General features: G+C 34.7%; 1 non-coding gene across 1 annotated transcript; it reads left to right on the forward strand.

Annotated features, from left to right (window-relative positions):
• The first annotated feature begins 227 nt into the window (after positions 1–227).
• On the forward strand, positions 228–334 carry LOC112781236 (small nucleolar RNA R71). The gene has a single exon (XR_003192025.1). It is a non-coding gene; the product is annotated as a small nucleolar RNA R71 (small nucleolar RNA).
• The last annotated feature ends 13,180 nt before the right edge of the window (positions 335–13,514 follow it).

The raw sequence follows: 13,514 nt of genomic DNA on the forward strand, positions 1-13,514 counted from the left end.
TCAGAGTATCAACTTCAAGAACTCCCTTCTTCATAGGCGTCCCATTACTCACAGGATTCCTTTCAGAAGTGTACATGAACTGGTTATTAGCAACCATGTCAATGAGTTCTTGAGCTTCTGCAGGCGTTTTCTTTAGGTGTATGGATCCACCTGCAGAAGTGTCCAGTGACATCTTTTATAGCTCAGATAAACCATCATAGAATATATCCAGGATGGTCCATTCTGAAAGCATGTCAGAAGGACACTTTTTGGTCAACTGTTTGTATCTTTCCCAAGCTTCATAGAGGGATTCACCTTCTTTCTGTCTGAAGGTTTGAACATCAGCTCTAATCTTGCTCAGCTTTTGAGGAGGAAAGTACTTGGCTAAGAAAGCCGTGACCAGCTTATCCCAAGAGTTCAGGCTGTCTTTAGGTTGAGAATCCAACCATAATCTAGCTCTGTCTCTTACAGCAAAAGGGAAAAGCATGAGCCTGTAGACTTCAGGAGCTACTCCATTAGTCTTAACAGTATCACATATCTGCAAGAATTCAGTTAAGAACTGAAAAGGATCTTCAGATGGAAGTCCATGAAACTTGCAGTTCTGCTGCATTAGAGAAACTAATTGAGGTTTCAGCTCAAAGTTGTTTGCTCCAATGGCAGGAATGGAGATGCTTCTTCCATGTAAATTGGAATTAGGTGCAGTAAAGTCACCAAGCATCTTCCTTACATTATTATTATTTTCGGCTGCCATCTCCTCTGCCTGTTCGAAAATTTCTGAAAGGTTATCCCTGAATTGTTGTATTTTAGCTTCTCTTAATTTTCTCTTCAGAGTCCTTTCAGGTTCTGGATCTACTTCCACAAGAATGTTTTGGTCCTTGCTCCTGCTCATATGACAAAGAAGAAGGCACAGAAAAATAATAATAATAATAGAGATCCTTTATACCATAGTATAGGGATCCCTTTGTGAGTGGAAGAAAAGAGGGGGAGACAAAGAATGTGATGTAAAGGAAGAAACACAACTGTACGAATGGAAGAGATGTGAGATGAGATGTTAGGATATGAATGAATAAATAGAATGAGATGGGGGAGGGATAATTTTCGAAAATTATTTTGAAAAAGAGTTAGTGATTTTTGAAAAATGGTTTTTGAAAAAATGTTAGTAATTTTTGAAAATTTTTGAAATAAAAATAAAAGATAAAAATAATTAGTTAATTAAAAAGAAATATTTGAAAAAAGAGGGAAGATATTTTTGAAAATGAGAGAGAGAGAGTTAGTTAGGTAGTTTTGAAAAAGTTAAGAAACAAACAAAAAGTTAGTTAGTTAGTTGAAACAAATTTTGAAAAGATAGGAAGTTAGGAAGTTAGAGAAGATATTTTGAAATCAAATTTTTGAAAAAGATAAGATAAGAAGATATTTTTGAAAAGATATGATAGAAATTAGTTTTTGAAAAAGATTTGATTTTTAAAATCTCAATTAATGACTTGATTCATAAGAAATCACAAGATATGATTCTAGAACTTAAAGTTTGAATCTTTCTTAACAAGCAAGTAACCAACTTCAAATTTTTGAATCAAAACATTAATTGATTATGTTATTTTCGAAAATTTGATATAAAAATAAGAAAAAGATTTTTGAAAAATATTTTTAGAATTTTCGAAAATAACTAAGAAATTTTGAAAAAGATTTGATTTTTGAAAAAGATAAGATTTTCAAATTGAAAATTTGATTTGACTCATAAGAAACAACTTGATTTTAAAAATTTTTGAAAAAGTCAACTCAAATTTTCGAATTTGATGAGAGAAAAGAGGAAGATTTTTTTTGATTTTTTGAATTTTTATGAAAAACATGAAAATTATGCAATGCATGAAAATTTTAGATCAAAACAATGAATGCATGCAAGAATGCTAAGAATGTCAAGATGAACACCAAGAACACTATGAATGTCAAGATGAACACCAAGAACATATTTTTGAAAAATTTTAATGCAAAGAAAACATGTAAGACACCAAACTTAGAATTCTTTAATGCTTAGACACTAAGAATTTAAGAATGCATATGAAAAACAATAAAAGACACAAAACAAAAAATCATCAAGATCAAACAAGAAGACTTACCAAGAACAACTTGAAGATCATGAAGAACACTATTAATGCATGATATTTTCGAAAAAATGCAAGATGCATATGCAATTGACACCAAACTTATAACATGACTCAAGACTCAAACAAGAAACACAAAAATATTTTTGATTTTTATGATTTTCTAATTTTTCTGGATTTTTATTTTATATTTTTCGAAAAATTATTTAGAAAAAGGAAAAATAAGGATTCCAAAATTTTTAATATGAATTCCAGGAATCTTGCCATGTTAGTCTTAAAGCTCCAATCAAAGGGTCTGGCATGGCTTAACAGCCAGCCAAGCTTTAACATATAATTACATGGGCTGGAGTGATTAGTTGAATACCAATCCCAAAGTAGTTTGGGTATGGCTTTACAGCCAGATATGATTCAACATATTTCATGAAACACTAGAATTCATTCTTAAAAATTTTGAAGCCATAGAATAATTTATTTTTGAAAACATTTTTTTTTTAAAACTTTTTTTTTTTCGAAAACAAAGAAGAATTTTTGAAAGATTTTTGAAAAATTTTTGAAAACAAAACAAAAAGAAAATTACCTAATCTGAGCAACAAGATGAACCGTCAGTTGTCCAAACTCGAACAATCCCCGACAACGGCGCCAAAAACTTGGTGCACGAAATTGTGATCTCTGGTAATGGATTCTTAGGCCAGATACTCTGATCTAGTTTTATTGTCTGTCACAACTTCGATACAACTAACCAGCAAGTGCACTGGGTCGTCCAAGTAATACCTTACGTGAGTAAGGGTCGAATCCCACGGAGATTGTTGGTATGAAGCAAGCTATGGTCACCTTGTAAATCTCAGTCAGGCGGATATAAAATAATTATGGAGTTTTCGAATAATAAATAATAAAATAGGGATAGAAATACTTATGTAAGTCATTGGTAGGAATTTTAGACAAGCGAATGGAGATGTTTTCGTTCCTCTGAACCTCTGCTTTCCTGCTATCTTCATCCAATCAGTCTTACTCCTTTCCATGGCTGGCTTTATGCAAGGGCATCACCGTTGTTAGTGGCTACATCCCCTCCTCTCAGTGAATAATATGCTCACGCACCCTGTCACGGCACGGCTATTCATCTGTCGGTTCCCGATCATGCTGGAATAGGATTCACCCTCCTTTTGCGTCTGTCACTAACGCCCAGCACTCGCGAGTTTGAAGCTCGTCACAGTCATTCAATCATTGAATCCTACTCAGAATACCACAGACAAGGTTTAGACCTTCCGGATTCTCTTGAATGCCGCCATCATTCTAGCTTACGCCATGAAGATTCTGGTTAGGAGATCTAAGAGATACTCATTCTAGCTTATTTCATGTAGAACAGAAGTGTTTGTCAGGCACGCGTTCATAAGGGAGAATGGTGATGAGCGTCACACATAATCATCACCTTCATCACGTTCTTGGGTGCGAATGGATATCTTAGAAGCGAAATAAGAAGAATTGAATAGAAAACAATAGTACTTTGCATTAATCTTTGAGGAACAGCAGAGCTCCACACCTTAATCTATGGAGTGTAGAAACTCTACCGTATGAAAATACATAAGTGAAGGTCCAGGCATGGCCGAGATGGCCAGCCCCCAAAACGTGATCAAAGGATCATAAGGTAATCCAAAGATGCCTAATACAATAGTAAGAGGTCCTATTTATAATAAACTAGCTACTAGGGTTTACATGAGTAAGTATTTGATGTATAAATCCACTTCCGGGGCCCACTTGGTGTGTGTTTGGGCTGAGCTTAAGTGTTGCACGTGCAGAGGCCATTTGTGGAGTTGAACGCCAGTTTCTGTGCCAGTTTGGGCGTTCAACTCTGGTTTTGGATCCTTTTCTGGCGCTGGACGCCAGATTTGGGCAGAAGGCTGGCGTTGAACGCCAGTTTACATCGTCAATTCTTGGCCAAAGTATGGATTATTATATATTGCTGGAAAGCCCTGGATGTCTACTTTCCAACGCAATTGGAAGCGCGCCATTTCGAGTTCTGTAGCTCCAGAAAATCCACTTTGAGTGCAGGGAGGTCAGAATCCAACAGCATCAGCAGTCCTTCTTCAACCTCTGAATCTGATTTTTGCTCAAGTCCCTCAATTTCAGCCAGAAAATACCTGAAATCATAGAAAAACACACAATCTCATAGTAAAGTCCAGAAATGTGAATTTAACATAAAAACTAATGAAAACATCCCTAAAAGTAACTAGATCTTAATAAAAACATACTAAAAACAATGCCAAAAAGCGTATAAATTATCCGCTCATCACAACACCAAACTTAAATTGTTGCTTGTCCCCAAGCAACTTAAAATCAAATAGGATAAAAAGAAGAGAATATACTACAAATTCAAAACTATCAATGAAACAGAGCTTCAATCATATGAGCGGGACTTATAGCTTTTTGCCTCTTGAATAGTTTTGGCATCTCACTTTATCCATTGAAGTTTAGAATGATTGGCATCTTTAGGGACTTCAGATTTCGAATAGTGTTATTGACTCTCCTAGTTCAGTATGATGATTCTTGAACACAGCTTCTTTATGAGTCTTGGCTGTGGCCCTAAGCACTTTGTTTTCCAGTATTACCACCGGATACATAAATGCCACAGACACATAATTGGGTGAACCTTTTCAGATTGTGACTTAGCCTTGCTAAAGTCCCCAATTAGAGGTGTCCAGGGTTCTTAAGCACACTCTTCTTTTGCTTTGGACCTTGACTTTAACCGCTCAGTCTCAAGTTTTCACTTGACACCTACACGCCACAAGCACATGGTTAGGGACAGCTTGGTTTAGCCGCTTAGACCAGGATTTTATTCCTTTAGGCCCTCCTATCCACTGATGCTCAAAGCCTTGGGATCCTTTTTATTTGCCCTTGCCTTTTGGTCAGAATCCAACAGCATCAGCAGTCCTTCTTCAACCTCTGAATCTGATTTTTGCTCAAGTCCCTCAATTTCAGCCAGAAAATACCTGAAATCACAGAAAAACACACAATCTCATAGTAAAGTCCAGAAATGTGAATTTAACATAAAAACTAATGAAAACATCCCTAAAAGTAACTAGATCCTACTAAAAACATACTAAAAACAATGCCAAAAAGCGTATAAATTATCCGCTCATCACTAACCCACCCCCAACTCCCTCACCGTAACTCCCACCCCTCACCCCCCTCACCCCCTCACTGTAACCCCCCACCCCTCTCACCCCCTTCTTCATCACCACTAACCCAGTAACCCCCAATTCCCTTCTTCATCACCAAACCTCTTACCCCCTTTCTTCATCACCAAGCCTCTTTCTCTCTCCCTCTCTCCCCAAGACTCTAACTCTCCCTCATCATTTACCCCTAACCACAAAATAAATAAAAAATTCAACAACAACATCAATCACAAAATAATCACAAAATTAGCAATAATCCATCATCAATCATGTATATGTTCTTTAAAAATTAAAAAAATAAAAAAGAAAAATAGGAAGAACAAAGAACAGAGAAAGAGGAGGAAGCCTTGGCCAATCTTCTTCTACTCTTCACCATTACCTCTTCCCTTTCGCACCTCCTCACTCTCCCTTTCCTCACCACCATCACCACTGCCACCATAGCCAAATCATCATCATGTAATTACTATAATTAGAAGCAATTACTAATTTACTATAATCAGAATCAGTATCACCAATAATAAATTAACAACAACAATTGTGAAGGGTGAATCAACAATGGTGAAGCAACAACAAAAATAAAAATAGAAACAGAAGTAGAAGTAGAAGCAGAAGGCAGAAAGCAAAAGCAGAAAAGTAGAGGCAGCGGCGGAGGGTCGGGAGCTGGACGGCAGCGACAGTGCCTCCATGCAAGCTTGCGACGGCTGGTGGCTGCGGGTTGGACGCAGGGGCGGCGGCGGGTGCACCTCTGAGGTAGCCCAAACGACAGCATGAGGGGGTGGGGGGTTACGGTGAGGGGGTGATGGAGTGGGGTGAGGGGTGGGAGTTACGGTGAGGGGGTGAGGGAGTGGGAACTGATGATGATGATGATGATGATGATGATGATGATGATGATGATGATGATGGGATGGGATTTAGGGTGGAGAGTCAGAGAGTAGGAGGAAGGGAAATTGGGGGTGGGTTTGGGGTGGGGGGGAGAGACGAAGAGATGCTGGGTGTGGGTAGGGTGGGATTTTATTTTTTTTAATATTATTTTTATTAATAGTTAAGGGTAATTTGGTCAAAAAAATAGAAAAGGACGATTTTATAATGTTTTGTAACGTTGAAGATGATTTTAATAACAAAAAAAAGATTAAGGACGAAATTGATTTTGACCCCAGACCTTGGGGACGAAAAAATTACTTATCCCAAATAAGAACATACTACATAACTCTACGAATACAAGGAACCATTAAGTAAACCACTTGGCAATTATTTTCTCACATGCAATCTCATGAAGAGCTCGTCGTTTTTCACTCATTGTAGTGAGGGGTGGCAACATGTACCCTACCCGCGAGTACCCAACCCGACCCCACCCGGTCGGGTAGGGTTGCCAACCCGATCCGCAGTGGGTAGGGTAGGGTGCGGGTAGGGTTCTCGTGCGGGTCGGGTAGGGTGCGGGTTGAGTCTCAACCTTACCCGACCAACCCGCACTCTATATATGCATATGTTATATACTTATATAAAAATATGTTTTAAGTGGATGTTGAACCAAAGACCTCTCATTAAATGCAAAAAATCCATAGTCATTAAAAGAAGAAGATCATTAATTGATAATTTAATAAACTTTTTTTACATAAAAGTCATTTCTATTTTAAATTATCATCAAGTTATATAATAATGTTGTTTCTTTTTTTGTAACCCGTGGGTAGGGTCGGGTACCCACGGATTAAGAGCGGGTAGGGTTAGGGTTGAGATATTCTCAACCCGCAGGTAGGGTAGGGTTGGGTTTATATAAAAATCTCAACCCGCGGGTAGGGTTAGGGTTGGCTCCAAACCCTACCCTACCCTACCCATTGCCACCCCTCGTGTCAGCATTAAGTATTTGCATATCCATTTCCTTTTTCCTTTCCTTGGTCATCCTTTCCATTTTTCTTTCTTTTGCATTTAACTCTAAGTTTTTAATTCTTGTTCTTTCATTGCCGCTTGAATTTGTAACTCATTCTCTTTGATTGTCATAATCTTTGCTCTATGTTCCCTCTCCTCTTCTCTTTCTTTTTCCCTATCCATTAGTTCATTTTCTCTAACATTCTTAATATCTTCCATGAGAAATAACTTTTTAACTATCGATGATTTCTTTTCGCTAAAATCTTCAGACATTTGTACTTTTCCCTTACCTTTTCGCTTGCTCTTCTTTGATCCTTGTGGGCGAACGGGAGAGTCCACACCAGGTTCGTCAGCCAACTGTGTTTCTGGGTTTGATGAGGATGGGTATGCTCCAGTTGCACTAACCTTGGTTCTCTTTGAACCGCCACTCTGTGTAGGTAGTTGGCTTCTCTATTTTTGCTCCAACCGAAGCATGTTCCAATGCCTCTCAAAAGTGAATTTTTTACCATAATTTGTGGAATAAAGTTTATAGGCAAACTCCTTTATATCATCAGCGTTCGTACCACTCCTTATGTTTCGACTAGCTTGATCGTAGCAACTAGCAAATTGTGCAACAGTCTTGTTGATCTTATACCATCGTTTCTTACATGCAACTACCCCCCTTGTCATGTCGGAGCAAAATTCTACACAGTAGCTATGAATTCGACTCCAAAATATTTCTCCCTTTTGATCGGTACCAACTATAGGGTCAGTTGAAATATTTAACCATGCACTGATCAGCATCTCATCCTCTTTTCACTGCCAGTGTTGAATACGATCTTGCCTCCGATCTTCAATATCATCATCATTGAGGTCGATAACATCTAATCCACGAGGGTTGGCAAAATATGAATATTGCGAATTTGGACTAGATTGTATAGGAGTCTGAGAGGATGGGTTAGAAGAGCCACCAACACCAGATGAGTTATTTCTTGATGCACTAAATTGAGTTGGAAACGGCAAGGAAGTTGGACTAACATTTCTAATAGAGGGGTTAAATATTGAAGAAAATGGAAAATGTGGTGTTTGTGAATTTTGATTTTGCGGTTGGAATATAGGAAATTGATTATTATAAGGAGCTTAAAAATTGAAATTAGAAAGATTTTGTGTATTTGGATTTTGAAATGTATTCGATAGTGTGAAGTTTTGATTTGGAACTTGAGAGTTTGAGGTTTGAGATGGTTGGGTATTTGGAATTTGAGAAAATTTTTGTAAGTAATTGAAGAAAGAGTTGAGTTGGTTTGGATCCATTTTTTCGAACAAAAAATAATATTACCAGAGCTTTGATTTCGTAAACTTGGAAGAAGATGAAGAAGAGTAGTAGAAAGTGTGAGAATAGAAGTGTATCTAACTGGTATATATAGAGTAACAAAATATTAATTTATTAATAATAACAGTAACATAATAACGGCTAGTTTCCAACGGCTAATTTTGCAACGGCTAGTTTTACAACGGCTAATTTAATATAATAATATAAATAATATTCAATATTAATTATGACATAAATAATTAATATAAATTATTAATTAAATAAAATTAATTATTTAATCTAATTAATTATTATAATTATTAATAAATTAATTATAATTTAATTATTATAATTATTACTAAATTAATTATTATTTAATTATTTAATATAATTATTTATTTAAATAATAACTTGCCAAATGACAAGTTATTATTCGTTACTCCCAGTTCCTATTAAGAGGGACTTTGTTCCATCAGTCCTTGTGCAAGGACCAATTCCATTTTACTCCAACGGATAGGAACTCATTTGTGTCAGAAAAAGTTAGCAAGGCACTCACCGTTGGAGATGGTCTAATGGTTAGTCTGCTTCGGATAAACTCAACTGATTTATCTTTATATTTATTTTTAGGAAAAGTCTAGGGGACCAGCAATTTTATTGCATTTTGGCCAGCATGTAACCAGAGAAAGGTGAGTCATTGGATGAAATCTCACACCAATCTCACACCATCAAATCATCATTGATGGCTAGTTGATGGCTACCAATCACAAATGTTGCTGCCCCCTAGCATTGCTCTTATTTTTATAATAATAGTAATAGTAATATAAATACAAATAAAAAAAAATTTTGCTACGTGACTTTTACATATTGAGTTTTGAGATTATTTGCTTAGATGTCGTGGTTAAAAAATTTTGAAAATTTATTTATAAATTAATAAATTATTTGGTTAAATTGTTAGATAACAATAAGAATTTAGTTTTTAAATTTATTAGTAAAGTAGTTAGATATTTAAATTTTAATATTATTGAACTAATTTAAAAAAATTAATAAATTATTTAGTTAGATTATTAAATATCAATAAAGATTTAGTTTTCAAATTTATTAACAAGGTAGTTAGATATTTAAATCTTACTATTATTAAACTAATTTAAACAAAATTATTTATAAATTATTTTAAAATTAGAACGATTGTTTAATAATGAAATCAATAATTTAAAAACAATAACAAAACAATAAAAAACAAGCTCGAAAACAAAGTAATAAGAGCTTAAATTTGGAAATAGAAACAGAACATCTTTTTAAAACAAAATAATAAAAAATTAAATTTAAAAGTAAGTTATAAATAACAATTTAAAAGTTTACGTGTGTGAATGAATAATAATAAATCCTTGTACTTTATGTTTTAAATTTATTTGCTTCATCCCTAAATTTAAATCGAATTCTAAATTTAAATAAAAAATTTAAATCAAAGTCAATAAGGTTTTAGAAAATCTTACCTATGAGTTATCTATAAAATACGAATTAAAGATGCATATCATAATACCTCCTTTACTTAGTCCAATCAATTACTTATTTAAAATTTTTATTTCTTTTTTTTTAATAGCAGTTAGTATTCACAAAGTTACTGAAGATGAATTAAAGATGCACATCACAACACTTTCTTTAGTCCAATCAATTATTTATTTAAAATTTTTATTTCTTTTTCCAATAACAGTTGGTATTCACAAAGTTACTCAGATCAATTATAATTAAGAACTTGTGTGTTTATGCGAGTAATAAAGTTATAGACACTATAAAATTACAAAAATTCTTTGCTACTATACTCAATTGAGATAATTTAACTTGATAAAAATATAAATTTTCTGTCGTTTTTTAAATTAATATTAAATTTGTAAAACTAATTCTTCTCTAAAATATTTTAATCGTCTGATCTAACAAAAATTAAACATTATTTGTATAACTTTTACATTTCATTCGTGTGCCAAATTATTTCTCTTTATAACATATTGCTTCAATTTATAAGAAAAAATTGAAAGAAATGTACATGTATATAGCCGTAATTAACAATATATATTTCATAATCATTTACGTAATTGCTAGCATTTAACCGTTTACTATATATACCACATTTTGTTTAACTTTGTAAAGTAAAGTTAATTATTGAAATTAATATTAACGTTTTTTTAAGTCTTTATATTTAAAGGTTGATATGAATGTGTTTATTTACCATTTTTAAATTGTTTTTTGATTTCGAATTAATATTAAATATTTCTTAAGTTAATCAATTTTAAAGTTTTCTTAACTTTCTAAATTAATATTAAATATTTAAAATGTGTTTATTTATTTTTTTAATTGTTCTTTGATTTTTGTTTGTCGATTTTAAAGAGAAAAAATACATACTTCAATTAAGATAATTCTTGTATTTCGGTTGTGAATTTGCTGAGAGAAAAAATAGCCTATCAAATCATATATTTTAGTGTTAGGCGCAACATAAGTAACTTTAAGACTAGTATTAAGGATAGAGAGTAATAGTGTACAAGAGCTGTGTGTAAAACTGCATTGTTGTCTTTCTTTGTATTGTTGTCTTTCTCAATTAGTGACTAGTGTCCTTCTTGATAAGTATTGAGCTTTAATAGTCACTAGCCATGTATATATATATATAGCAAACTTGGCTTAGCAAGTGTGTAATTCCAAAAATGAAATGAAACTTGATTACACTCTCATTACAAGTCTTTTCTTTCCAAACCTATCACTGCTCTTTCTCAGAGAGCTGAGCTTACTATGTTCTTTTTTTTCTTATCTTTCTCTGAATCTTTTATGGTATCAAGAGCCTATTGCTTAGTTTCAGCTCTACAATGGAAATCATCCTTTCTGATTCAACAAAGAAGACCTTCTCCCCAATTGCTGAAAAACTAAATGAAGATAACTATTCTACATGGAGGTACCTTGCAATTCTCACTATTGAGAGTCTTGGTCTTGAAAGTCATCTCGATCCCTCCAAGATCCCTGAGCAGTTTACAACTGATGCTACCAAGAAAACAAGAACAGAATCTGAAGAATACAAAACCTGGCGCCAGAGAGATAGAACCCTCACAACGTGGCTCGTTGCTTCCATGACTAATTGCTTCAAGAACAAAGTGATTCACCTCTCAAGATTTTCTGAAATATGGGCAAAGATTGATGATTACTTTCAGGCAGCCTCTTCTGCTCGTGTTCAAAGTCTCAAGAGTCAATTGAGATTGTGCAAGAAAACAGGTTCCGCTGCTGATTACTTGTCCAAAATTAGAAGAATTGTTGATGCTCTATTTGCTGTGGGATATGAAGTGCCAGAAGATGATCATCTTCAGGCTATTATTGAGGGTCTTTCTGAAGAATATACAGTGTATATTTCTTCTGTAACAGCAAAGAGAGGATCTTTTAGGATTGTAGAGGCTGAAGCATTTTTGCTTTCCCATGAAGAAATGCTTGAACGCTTCAAGAAACCAACCTCTGGTATGCCTATAGCCCATTATGTGCAGAACCCTTCTCCAAATTTCGATCCCAACAGAGGTAATACTTTTAGAAGAGGACGTGGAGGCAGAAATAATAGAGGAGGAGGCAGATTTGGATACAACAACAATAACACAAGAATGCAGTGTCAACTATGTGGAAGGATGGGTCATGTGGTATGGAACTGCTATCATAGATTTGATCAGTCTTTCAACCCTAATTCTGGAAACCCTAACTCATCTTCTCAGCCTCCCTACCTTAATGCTCAACCTCCACCACCCCCTTCCAGTTTCCATCAACCAACTGCATATCTCACAGGCTCTTCCTCCTCCATAAGTGATGCTGCCTGGCTTGCAGATTCTGGTGCGAGCCATCACTTGACCCCTGATCCATCCAATTTGCTAACTTCCACTACGAGCAACAATGACTCCGATCAAGTGTATGTAGGTAATGGGTCAGGTATTGCCATTCAAAACTATGGTTCTTCAATTTTGCATGATCCATATGCTAATGTAACTTTTCGATTATAAAATTTACTCCATGTACCCCAAATTTCCCAAAATCTGCTTAGCGTTTCTAGGTTTGCAGCTGATAATGGTGTCTTTTTTGAATTCTGGCCTGATTTCTGCTTTATTCGTGATCAGGCTACCAGGGAATTTCTCCTACAGGGCATAGCTAGGAATGGGATCTATTCCTTTCACAATCTCAGAGTTCCTAGGCATGCTTCTGAGAAATCTGCTTTGTCTTACAACTCTACCTATTCTCATAAACCTTTTAGTAATAATCATCCTTATATTTCAATACAATGTAATTCAGATAGGATTAGCAATCAAGAAACCAATCCTCCTAATTTTTGTGCTTTTAACAGTTCTTGTAATCAGAATAGTAATAATACAATCTTGTGGCATAAAAGACTTGGCCACTGTGCAATGAAAACAGTTCATATAGTAATGAATCAATGTTCTATTCCTATCTCTAATTCTGGATCATCTTTACAATATATGTGTGAAATTTGTCCATTGGCTAAAATGCATAGACTTCACTTTAATGAAACTCAAACTACATATCATCAACCATTAGAATGTGTTTTTGCTGATCTTTGGGGACCTGCCCCGGTTAATTCCAGAAATGGATTTAGATACTATGCATGCTTTGTTGATGGTTTTTCTAAATTTACAGTTATCTTCTTACTTGAAAATAAATCTCAATCTTTACTAGCTTTTCAAAACTATAAAAGACTTATGGAAAAACAGACAGGACATCAGATTAAGGCTTTACAAACTGATAAAGGAGGTGAATTTTTATCCACAGCATTTGTTGATTTTCTTAACACTCAGGGCATTCATCATAGACAGTCGTGTCCCTACACACATCACCAACAAGGAAGTGTGGAAAGGAAACACAGACATATCACAGAAATAGGACTGTCCCTTCTTGCTTCTGCATCTCTTCCCTTCCAATTTTGGGAAGATGCATTTGTAACCTCTGTCTATATCATAAATAGATTGCCTACACAAGTTTTAGACAATAAGAGTCCTTATGAAATTTTATTCCATCAAAAACCAGATTTTGCCTTCTTTAAAGTTTTTGGATGTGCTTCTTTTCCTTATTTAAGACCTTATAATAGAC

This window comes from Arachis hypogaea, chromosome 19, assembly GCF_003086295.3.
Source record: "Arachis hypogaea cultivar Tifrunner chromosome 19, arahy.Tifrunner.gnm2.J5K5, whole genome shotgun sequence".
Taxonomy (NCBI): Eukaryota; Viridiplantae; Streptophyta; class Magnoliopsida; order Fabales; family Fabaceae; genus Arachis; species Arachis hypogaea.